Here is a 12296-nt window from a genome sequence, read left to right on the forward strand (position 1 = left end):
ACAAAGATTTTTGTGAGGTAAGTGATTCATGAAAGGTATAGGTTGTTGTCAGTCAGGGCCATTCTTTTGTAGGGATTTTTGAAAGGCAGATTGCGTTGCGCTAAAAATATTGTGTGTCAGTTTAGTGTTGATCAGAATAAGTAAAGGGCGAAGTGTCTGAGTACGTTCAGTTCTGCTCAGCTGTTTGAAAATCAAATAACGTAAGGGTCTTACCAGCACTGTCATTCATAATTTTTCAAAGGGGACGTTTCAAGCTTCCACAAGAACTATGAATGCCAGGGACAGACCTAATACTTATGCATTAGTCCTTTCTATTACATACAATGTCTAAATATGGCCCACTAAGTTGCTTTTTTAGGACTTTATTTTGAATTATCAATCTTCTGACAGGTTTGATACGACCTGAAACGAATTACGTCTTTGTGCTAACCTCCTCACTAAGAGTAGCACACGTACCAGACGACCTAAATAATTTGATGGATGCCCTCATATTGGTGATTTGAGCTCAGTCCCTGTGCTTGCAGAAAATAATAGTGAATAAAGGATGGGTCTGCCTTTTTCAAGTACATAAACTGTTGTTTTGCTATATAACACAAAAACATGTTTCACCACAATTGTTGATCCTGACTGGGTTGTTTGCTTTAATTTTTTTGAAATATATCCATACACATTGTAACTAGGTTAGGAAATATGTTACATTGTATTTTTTGTTATTTAAATTAGCTATGCCCGTTAATTTTACATTGGCTGTGTCCTGTGGCTGACAACCAAAATCAATCACAGGTCTGAATTAATAAATTAATACACCATGTCATCATGGTATGGTGTATTAATTTAGACCTTTGCCTCATTTCGGTTGGCTGTCACAGGACACACACAACATAAAATAAAAGGTAAAGACAATAGACAACATAAACAACAACAACAACGATGTTACATATTTTCTAGCCAAAACATAATCTGTATGTAAAATCGATAAAAAACATTGAGGATGCCACAACTGTGGTGAAATACGTTTGCTTCTTAAGGCGAAACAATTCCTCATGTACTTGCAAGAAGTAAGACCCAACCTTAATACAATATCATTTGATGGATGTATTGCAATTCTATCTTCCCTTACAGTTTTCAGCCACTGCACCCCTTTCTAGGGTAGGTACCATGGAAGATAATCCCCGTTGTCTTAATACACATCCTATCAACTTGCCTCTTTTTTGTGGTCAGTTCTTTGCATATGTCCCTCTCTTCACTGTTTCTATGGACAACCTCCTCATATCTTATCCATTCACCTAATTTTCAACATTCTTCTATGGCACCACAACTCAAACGCATCGATCTCCTTCTTTTCCATGCTACATTGCGTTACGATGCTGTGCTGAATCGTACATTCTAAGAAGTTTCTTTCTGAAATCAAGGTACATGTTTGATACTACACTACTGGCCATTAAAATTGCTACACAACGAAGATGACGTGTTACAGACGCGAAATTTAACCCACATGAAGACGATGCTGTGATATGCAAATGATCAGCTTTTCAGAGGATTCACATGAGGCTGGCGCCGGTGGCGACACCTACAACGTGCTGAGATGAGGAACGGTTCCAACTGATTTCTCATACACAAACAGCAGTTGACCGGCGTTTCCCGGTAAAACGTTGTTGGGATGTCTCGTGTAAGGAGGAGAAATGCGTACCATCACGTTTGATAAAGGTCGGACTGTAGTAAATCGCGATTGCGGTTTATCGTATCGCGACATTGCTGCTCGCGTTGGTCGAGATCCAATGACTGTTAGCAGAATATAGAATCGGTGGGTTCAGGAGGGTAATACGGAATGCTGTGCTGGATCCCAGCAGCCCCGTATCACTAGCTGTCGAGATGACAGGCATCTTATCCGCAAGGCTGTAAGGGATCGTGTAGCCACGTCTCGATGCCTGAGTCAACAGATGGGGACGTTTGAAAGACAACAACCATCTGCCCGAACAGTTCGGCGACGTCTGCAGCTGCATGGACTATCAGCTCGGAGACAATGGCTGCGGTTACCCTTGACGCTGCCCCACAGACAGGAGCGCCTGTGATGGTGTACTGAACGACGAACCTGGATGTACGAATGGCAAAAAGTCGTTTTTCGGATGAAGCCAGGTTATGTTTGCAGCATCATGATGGTCGCATCCGTGTTTGGCGACATCGCGGTGAACGCACATTGGAAGCGTGTATTCGTCATCGCCATACTGGCGTATCATCCAGCGTGATGGTATGGGGTGCCATTGGTTACACGCCTCGGTCACCTCTAATTCGCATTGACGGCACTTTGAACAGTGGACGTTACATTTCAAATGTGTTACGACCCGTGGCTCTACCCTTCATTCGATCCCTGTAAAACCCTAAATTTCAGCAGGATAATCCACTACCGCATGTTGTATGTAGGTCCTGTACGAGCCTTTCTGGATACAGAAAACGTTCGACTGCTGCCCTGGCCAGCACATTCTCCAGATCTCTCACCAACTGAAAACGTCTGGTCGTTGGTGGCCGAGCAACTGGCTCGCTATAAGCCAGTCACTACTCTTGATGAACTGTTTTTTCGTGTTGAAGCCGCATGGGCAGTTGTACCTGTACACGCCATCCAAGCTCCGTCTGACTCAATGCCCAGGCGTATCAAGGCCGTTATTACGGCCAGAGGTGGTTGTTCTGGGTACTGATTTCGCAGCATCTATGCACCCAAATTGCTTCAAAATGTAATCACATATCAGTTCTAGTATAATATTATCGTCCAATGAATACCCGTTTATCACCCGCATTTCTTCTTGGTGTAGCAATTTTAACGGCCAGTAGTGTGCAATAATGGTAAAAAATAAGGCGGTTCAAACAGGAAGGTAGTGGGAGAAACGTGTAACTAATTTAACAGTGGGTCATTAAAGAGAAACGGTCTCCCAACGTTCGAATTGTCAGAACCGCTTAAATTGCATCGTTACAAAATGAAGCATTCAAAATTCCAATGGGTAACAGGCGCAGGCAGTGTACTGAGCACTGGAAGCCGTGACTTTGGATCTATAAAGGAGTTCAGATAAGGCCCCAGAAGGAAACTACACGGAATGAACTTGAATTTGGATCGAAAAATATGGAGATTCATCAGTGATGGAAAATCAAAAGATGAACACAAAGGCCACATGTTGGAGACGTGACTATGCCTAAAGCATGAAGGCGAGGCCACCAATCAGCCCAGTATGACGTAGTGTTACTGAAACTACCGGCCTGCCGTGTGCAAGGCAGAAGCGGGCTACAAGACGTATGGAAATATGCCGGTGGACGGAGCAAAGATGAAGACGGATGAGACGCGCTTACGCACCGAACGAAGGCTGGGAACAGTCACAAAATAAATTAAAGAGGGGAAAGACAGTGAGTAATATAACAAATACTCTTATGGGAATTACAGGGTTCACGGTAAGAGCAGCAAAGATAATGTTAAAAAGTACCCTACAGAAGCTTCGTATGGAAAAAAGACATTATCAATATAAAAGGATTCCTGAGTGATCTGTAAAAATGGTTAAAATTGCAACAAAACGAACTAGGGAGACATATTACATGAAGACAAGAAACGTCCCATATTCATGAAAACATACTAGACATAGGTAGTACAAATACAAACAGAGGTGGGCTGGTAAAGGGGTCATAAACTGCATGAACCACTATCCAAAAAGACAAAGATAAACTGCACCTGATGGCAAATTGGGACAGAGAGGACGGTATAGGCAATCGAAATATGAAAGAATGGCATAATGCCAGAGTTCTAACTGGCCATTCAAAGAATGGTTGACAAACTGTTTTCAGTTATGCACCTCCACCAGAACGTTGAGGATATTGGCTTTATTAGCATCACATGAAATCCTTAAAATGGTGGCCATATCGGAAGTAGTACGTCCATTTTCATATAGGTGAAGGGAGCGCGAATTCAGGACCCTTGAGGCTCTAATGTTCCTGAAACTGAATTTGGGTACTATGCCCGTTTGCACAATGTAGGGGACTGGACAATCATTAAAAACTGGTGTACTTGTAGAACAAATTTATTGAAATTGCACTGCTCATTATGAAGAAGTTTCGAAGCAATATTATTCTGAATAGAAAGGCCGGTAAATGCGTTTTGCTTTTAATTATGTTCCTATCTTTTCGTAAATATTCGCGTAATAGTATATCCTACACAAAGATGGTTTTCGTTAGACTGTTTTACCGGTGAGAGAGGAACTGTGTGGACTCAGTAAAGGAGGAACCTGTGAGCAGCCTTTTTACAGTTGAAAGCGTTTGATGGATCACTACATCTTTGGTAGCAGATGCCCTTTTCATTAAGGGTTAGCAGATCAGATATTGTTCTACTGCTAAGCTTCCACAAAATCTATGAATGCCAGGGACAGTCCTAATACTTATGTGTTAGTCGTTTCTATCACACATGGTCCACTGTGTTGGTTTTTTTGGACTTTCTTTTGAATTCTCAATCTCCTGGCAGGTCTGATACAGCCCGAAACGAATTACTACCTTGTGCTAACCTCTTCACTAAGAGTAGCACATGTACCAGATGACCTGTGGCTCATTTCGGTTGGCTGCCACAGGACTCACACAACATAAAATAAAAGGTAAAGTCCATATACAACATAAACAACAAAAACATCCGATGTTACATATTTCCTAACTTTGTATGTATGTCTTCCAGATAAATAAAACGGATAAAAAACACTGAGGATGCCACAACCGTGGTGAAATACGTTTGCTTCTTAAGGCAAAATAATTACTCGTGTACTTTCAAAAACTAAGACCCATCCTTAATACATTATCATTTGAGGGATGTATTGCAATTCTGTCTTCCCCTACTGTTTTCATCCGCTGCACCTCTTTCTAGGGTACCATGGAAGACATTACCCGTTGTCTTAACACACATCCTATCAACGTAGCTCTTTTTTTGTGGTCAGCTCTTTCCATACGTTACTCTCTTCACTGTTTCTGTGGACAAGCTCCTCATTTCTTATCCATTCACCTAATTTTCAACATTCCTCTATAGTACCACATCTTAAACGCTTCGATCCCCTTCTTTTCCATACTACATTGCATTACGATGCTATGCTGAATCGTACGTTCTGAGAAGTTTCTTTCTGAAATCAAGGCACTTGTTTGATGCTAGTAGATTTCTATTGGACGGGAATGCTCTCTTGTCCTGTGCTAATATGCTTTTTATTTCCTCCTTACTTTGTCCGTCAAGTGTTACTTTCTTGACGTCGTCTACATCATGGTCACCAATTTTGGTATCTCGTTTCCGCTACTCCTCGTTACTTTTGTCTTTCTTCGGGTTCATCTGAATCCATATTCTGTACTCATTAGGCTGTTCGTTCCAGGCCCTGCAAGTATTCTTTACTTTCACTAAGGATGACATCGTCTTTGACATCTTTTCACCACTGTACAGTATCACTTCTGGGGACACACTACTACATATCTAAGCACCACGTCGTGCTATCAGCGCAAGAAACACGTAAACCTAGAGCAACGCTATGTGGTCATTCCTTTCTACGTATCTCCGACGCGCTTCTGCCTGGATATGATGAATGCTAAAATTATATTTAAGGTGACTTTAACAATCTGCAAAACATAAGTGTGTTGCATCAGTTAGTTTCTTGGGACACGAGTGAATTGTCAAGTTGCAGATGATAAAGAAGGCCTTTCCCTTTCGTACTCACGAAAATATAATTTAGTCGTGAAAATGAAAAAAGTGCTAAATGCATCGTGATTCGTATGTAGCGTTTAACTGAAGTTACCCAAGGTAAGTGTCAGGGTAAGAAGATTGGGTATACGGACGCAGGAAAAGTCATATGTCCTACAATGGACGATGCCAACAAAAAACTGTGGTTCTTAAACCAGCCCTTCCTGTTGAGGTAAACTTCAAACTAAGTAAAGCTGTATCAACTCAAAGGTTGGTTTGAACGCCACATTGGTCGTAAAGGAGGTAGTGCAGTACTGTCTTTCTCCGACTTGTGAAGTGACTTGGTGATTTACACAAGAAGTTATAGTGGGACTTATTGTTTGACGTGAATTTCGAATCGCGTTACAGCTTGTCCTTTATCACATTACAGACACTTCCCGAAGTGGAATTAATGAAAAGTTATGGATGAAAATTATGGGACTCACTGGGGATCGAACTGTAGACCTCTGGATTCGCGTTTTGGCACATTACAACCTTTTTCTTGTTTCATAATTAATTTCCTCATATAATCCCTTGTTTTACCAACAGTGTAGCCTTCTGATTTACAAAGGCACTAATCGTAAGTAATTCGAATATATTAATATTATGTCTATAGCTGGAACTGTCTAAACACATTTACATTTCGTAATTAGAAGTTCAATAATGCGTGAAACGAAATAAGTAAAAAAAAGAGATTAGAAACAGCAGGAATCGAACTCAAGTCACCGAATTACCAGTCTGTTGCTCAGGCCATTATTTTTCACTACTAAGAATCGAACATGGACCAAGAGCTTGGCAGCTTAACCACTTTACCGCTTTATTTATTTATTTACTTTTACGATAGAGAAAATGCTTGTACCGGCAGGAAAGAACGGACACAACCAGCTTCAGGGTGGGTGGAAACAACGTGGCCAGGGGTGGAATTCCGACCATGAGGTCTGGCCGAGATGACTCCCCCCCCCTCCTCGGCCTCACCTCCCCACCGACTGTCACTGTGCTGGACCGTCACATGATTCTGAGATTGTTTTAATCTTTTATTTTTTCCTTTCATTTAATTTTTGTTTTTGAAACCTTACAAATTGCTACTATAATAATAAAAAGAAGGAAAAAGAGAGGCGGAACAGGGCCACAAGAATAAACTGTGTAACACTGCGCCTGAAATGGGAGCATGACGAGAATTCCCCGAGGATTAGTTTGATGACGAAATAGAAGCTTTAACATATTAGCGAATACGTCACGCTGGCCGCTGTGGCCGAGCAGTTCTAGGCGCTTCAGTCCGGAACCGCGCTGCTGCTACGGTCGCAGGTTCGAATCCTGCCTCGGGCATGGATGTGTGTGATGTCCTTAGGTTAGATAGGTTTAAGTAGTTCAAAGTCTAGGGGACTGATGATGGTTCAAATGGCTCTGTGCACTATGGGACTTAACTTCTGAGGTCATCAGTCCCCTAGAGCCGCTCGGCCACCCCGGCCAGCTGGGATTTATGATCTCAGATGTTAAGTCCCATAGTGCTTAGAGCCATTTGAACCATTTTTGAATACCTCACGATACCGTGGCTGGCGAAAATACTTCCAGTATGTGGTGGCTGTATGTTGCTCTAAGGTGAGAGGGTCAGTTTAACCACCGAGCAGGATATTTTACGTGATCGAAAATCTGAGAAGTCGTGTTGCTGTTTTATTCCTACGTTAGACCTGTCATGCATAATACAGCGCGCGTGCCCGCAGATTACGGTGTTCGTTGGAAAGCGTACCTCCCTGGAATCGTTACAGTTCCTGAAATAACTGTACAGTGTCCGGGTCAGCGCTATTATCGTCGCTGTCAGCGTCATCGCGGTTGGAGAGACAGCACGGCCCGTTCACAGGTCACTGCGCGCGATGCGATTATTTTGGCCGGTAATCCGGCGGAACTCGCCGTTTATCTTCCGTAATGGTTTATCGACTGGTGGCAGCTGCCAGTTGTGGCTATTTCCAGACGCAGTCGGCCCTAGCTTTACCGCGCCCATTACGGCGAGCAGCCAGCCGGTATGGCAAGTAACAGGTGAAGCCTGCCGGCAGCCGCAGCGATTAACCCGAGCCGGCCGGGAATTCCCCTGTGTAAATGGGCGGCCGAGCCGCGAGGGAAAGTTACTGCCGAGCGATTCACACCAGTAGCTGCAGTAATGGAGCTGCGGAAGACTACTCAGCGGGGAAATTACGTTTATGGCCCAATGTTTGCACTTGAATAGAAGGATGTCACTGTTATACACTGACGGAAAAGAAACATCGCAACAACAAAAAATAATTAACGTAGAATAACGAAATTTGAGGAATATATTTGTCCGGGAAACCTATTTAAATGATACACATGGTAAGATCACAGGTTAATGTAACAGCGAGATAAGCCACTGAAAACGTGAAATGCTGGTCTATTACTAAATAGTGTAACCGCCAGAATGTTGAATGCAAGCGTGCAAACGCTCTTGCTTTGTGTTATACAGGTACAGGATGTCCGTTTATGGGATGGAGTTCCATTGCACTTGATCCGTAAGTACAGGAATGGCTAATGCTGTTTGTTGATGAAGCTCGAGTTGTCAGACGATGTTCCAAAAGTGCTCGATTGAAGACAGAGCTGGTGATCTGTAGAGCATGTTGGGTTACAACAGCGGCATGTGGGTGAACGTTATCCTGCTTGACAACACTCCTTGGAATTTTGTTCATGAATGGCAGCACAACAGATTTTTGTTTTATTTGTTTCTGTTTTAGAGCGCAAAAGCAACTAGGGTCATATGTGCTGGTGTCAAAACTGTAAAACACAAAGACAAAGAGAGTAGTTAAAAATGACAGCACGTCAATTCTAATCGACAGAAGAGAAGACAACTAAAAACAGGAACGTGGAGAAGCGTTTATAAAATACTCCATAGAGAAACGGAAGTCCAGAACTAAAAACTGGCCTTCGTCACATTGCTACGACGTATAAAAAGTAAAACGCTGACCATTCACCAACACGACCGGTAACTCAGACGGCAAACACAAAAGCAGTTCAAAAAAGGAAATGGTGGACAGTTAAAACTTGGGCGCAGTGTGCACAAAGGGAGAGGCTGGGGGGAGGGGGGGGGGGGAGGGGCACCACGTAAAAAATAGTGATGGCTAAGAAAGACAGTGCCAAATAAGCAAACAAGTTAAAAAGACTTCCTCGCGTCCAAGCCGTTGGAAGAGGCTTAATAAGCCGGAGGTTGTTCCCATGAAGGGAGAACCAGTGGTGACTCCAAAGTAACACCAGCTGCTGACAGACGGTGTCACACTAGCGTCACCAGTCGAATCATCAGACTGAAGTACAAATTTGCACCAAAGGTGCGTGGGATAGCCGCGACAGTGCTCCCGCTGTCTTGCAAAATCACACCTCAGACCATAAACCCGGGTGTAGATGCAATGTATCTAGCATGCAGACTGGTTGCCTGCGGACCCTCAACTAACCTCCTTCTAACCAACATACAGCCATCACTGGCACCGAGGGAGAACCATCTTTGGCACCGAGGGAGAACCATCCTTCCTGCCGTCCAATGAGCTCTCGTTTGACACCACTGATGTCGCAAATGGCGGGGGCTTGGAATCGGTGGAATGCACGCTACAGAGCGTCTGGCTCAGAGTTGTCCTATACGTAAATGATTTGCAACAGTTCGTTGTGACGCAGTGGTGCCAACTGCTGGTCAAATGCTGCCCCAGATGCAGTACGATGCGCCAGACTACACTCCTGGAAATGGAAAAAAGAACACATTGACACCGGTGTGTCAGACCCACCATACTTGCTCCGGACACTGCGAGAGGGCTGTACAAGTAATGATCACACGCACGGCACAGTGGACACACCAGGAACCGCGGTGTTGGCCGTCGAATGGCGCTAGCTGCGCAGCATTTGTGCACCGCCGCCGTCAGTGTCAGCCAGTTTGCCGTGGCATACGGAGCTCCATCGCAGTCTTTAACACTGGTAGCATGCCGCAACAGCGTGGATGTGAACCGTATGTGCAGTTGACGGACTTTGAGCGAGGGCGTATAGTGGGCATGCGGGAGGCCGGGTGGACGTACCGCCGAATTGCTCAACACGTGGGGCGTGAGGTCTCCACAGTACATCGATGTTGTCGCCAGTGGTCGGCGGAAGGTGCACGTGCCCGTCGACCTGGGACCGGACCGCAGCGACGCACGGATGCACGCCAAGACCGTAGGATCCTACGCAGTGCCGTAGGGGACCGCACCACCACTTCCCAGCAAATTAGGGACACTGTTGTTCCTGGGGTATCGGCGAGGACCATTCGCAACCGTCTCCATGAAGCTGGGCTACGGTCCCGCACACCGTTAGGCCGTCTTCCGCTCACGCCCCAACATCGTGCAGCCCGCCTCCGGTGGTGTCGCGACAGGCGTGAATGGAGGGACGAATGGAGACGTGTCGTCTTCAGCGATGAGAGTCGCTTCTGCCTTGGTGCCAATGATAGTCGTATGCGTGTTTGGCGCCGTGCAGGTGAGCGCCACAATCAGGACTGCATACGACCGAGGCACACAGGGCCAACACCCGGCATCATGGTGTGGGGAGCGATCTCCTACACTGGCCGTACACCACTGGTGATCGTCGAGGGGCCACTGAATAGTGCACGGTACATCCAAACTGTCATCGAACCCATCGTTCTACCATTCCTAGACCGGCAAGGGAACTTGCTGTTCCAACAGGACAATGCACGTCCGCATGTATCCCGTGCCACCCAACGTGCTCTAGAAGGTGTAAATCAACTACCCTGGCCAGCAAGATCTCCGGATCTGTCCCCCATTGAGCATGTTTGGGACTGGATGAAGCGGCGTCTCGCGCGGTCTGCACGTCCAGCACGAACGCTGGTCCAACTGAGGCGCCAGGTGGAAATGGCATGGCAAGCCGTTCCACAGGACTACATCCAGCATCTCTACGATCGTCTCCATGGGAGAACAGCAGCCTGCATTGCAGCGAAAGGTGGATATACACTATACTAGTGCCGACATTGTGCATGCTCTGTTGCCTGTGTCTATGTGCCTTTGGTTCTGTCAGTGTGATCATGTGATGTATCTGACCCCAGGAATGTGTCAATAAAGTTTCCCCTTCCTGGGACAATGAATTCACGGTGTTCTTATTTCAATTTCCAGGAGTGTATATGCCGAACACGATTGTCTTCCCTCTCAGTAGTACCATGTGACCGTCCGGAGCCTGGTCTTCTTACGACTGTACATTCTCGTAACCGCTGTCAGTAATTATGTATAACGGCCTTATTCCCGTCAAAGGTAAAGGTAATAAATTCAAGACAGTTACAGCCTGTGTTTAAAGCAAATCAGATTTGCTTCATCATAGTGTGACAGGTGCGAAATGTGAATGGACATTATCATTCAGATGTGGAAACACACCTACCAAGTTTCGTTTGTGTCACAGAACTCTTTCTTGGTACTGAAATTTTTTTCCGTCAGTGTGTAAACACTGCTAGCAAGTAAAATTGCAGAACCAGCAAGGATAGTAATTAACAAAATTTTTGATCATATCGAGCGTAGTGGAAAGGGTCCATGATTAAATCTGTAGATGATTTGTAGTTGTACAGGTCGAGAAGTTTGGTACACAGTGTTGCCATTTCTGTCAGCAACAATAGATCCAATCAAGCTGGGTACTGAGTAGAAGTAAGAATGGATGCTTCTTTAATTGTATGCCAGAGTTCACCAATCGTGGACATAGGTATTAATAATTGGTTCCTAGTCAATTGTCATTACAATATGAAAAATCACACTACACGTTTCCAACCAGTATATGCCTAAAATATGATGACAAGCAAACAGAATAAGTGGCGTTGAGATACAAACGCCCAGAAGTTTACATGCGGTCCTGCGGCCAATGAAGCAATTGAGTCGTCTTTAAAGGCAATAGATTCTCACCTGCTCCAGTTCCCTTTGCACCATGGACGCGTTGCAGAAAATACAACCGTTCTTCAGTTTCTTACCCCACAGCTACAATACATTCCTTCATGAATATTAGATCTTCATTTCTCTTTACGTACTTATATATCGTTCAGTATACTCATCTGCTGTCTCTACCTCTCCATCTTCCGCTTGCGACGCTGGCATTTATACCAGAACTATCGTTATCAGTGTTGGTTTGCTGTCGAAACTGACGAGATCAACCCTATCACTGTACTGTTCATGGTAATTTACCCTCTGCCCTACTTTGCTGTTCATAACGAATCCCCACCCGTGTTTTACCATTTCCTTCTAGATATTTCCCTATATTCGCATGATTAGAAATACTCATCATCTTTCCATTTCACTTCACTGACACCGGATCGGAACCGAGCTATACAGTCACCTCCTACGGGTTGTGGTCAGCAGGAGGGAAGTACAGGAAGGACTGATGCTGCGAGTCATGGGTAGCTGAGATCTAAAGAGCATTGCCCACGGAAGACAAGATACTGGATCAAAATTCAGCGGCTATATACAGTTTTAATCTGTCAAGAAGTTTTATTTTATATCTTGTTCGGTTTTACAATTTTTCTGTGTACATAAACTTCAGCCCCATTATACCAGGCTTGGCCTTTGTGAGATACCACTTTGAT

This window comes from Schistocerca serialis, chromosome 8, assembly GCF_023864345.2.
Source record: "Schistocerca serialis cubense isolate TAMUIC-IGC-003099 chromosome 8, iqSchSeri2.2, whole genome shotgun sequence".
In the NCBI taxonomy this organism is placed as follows: Eukaryota; Metazoa; Arthropoda; class Insecta; order Orthoptera; family Acrididae; genus Schistocerca; species Schistocerca serialis.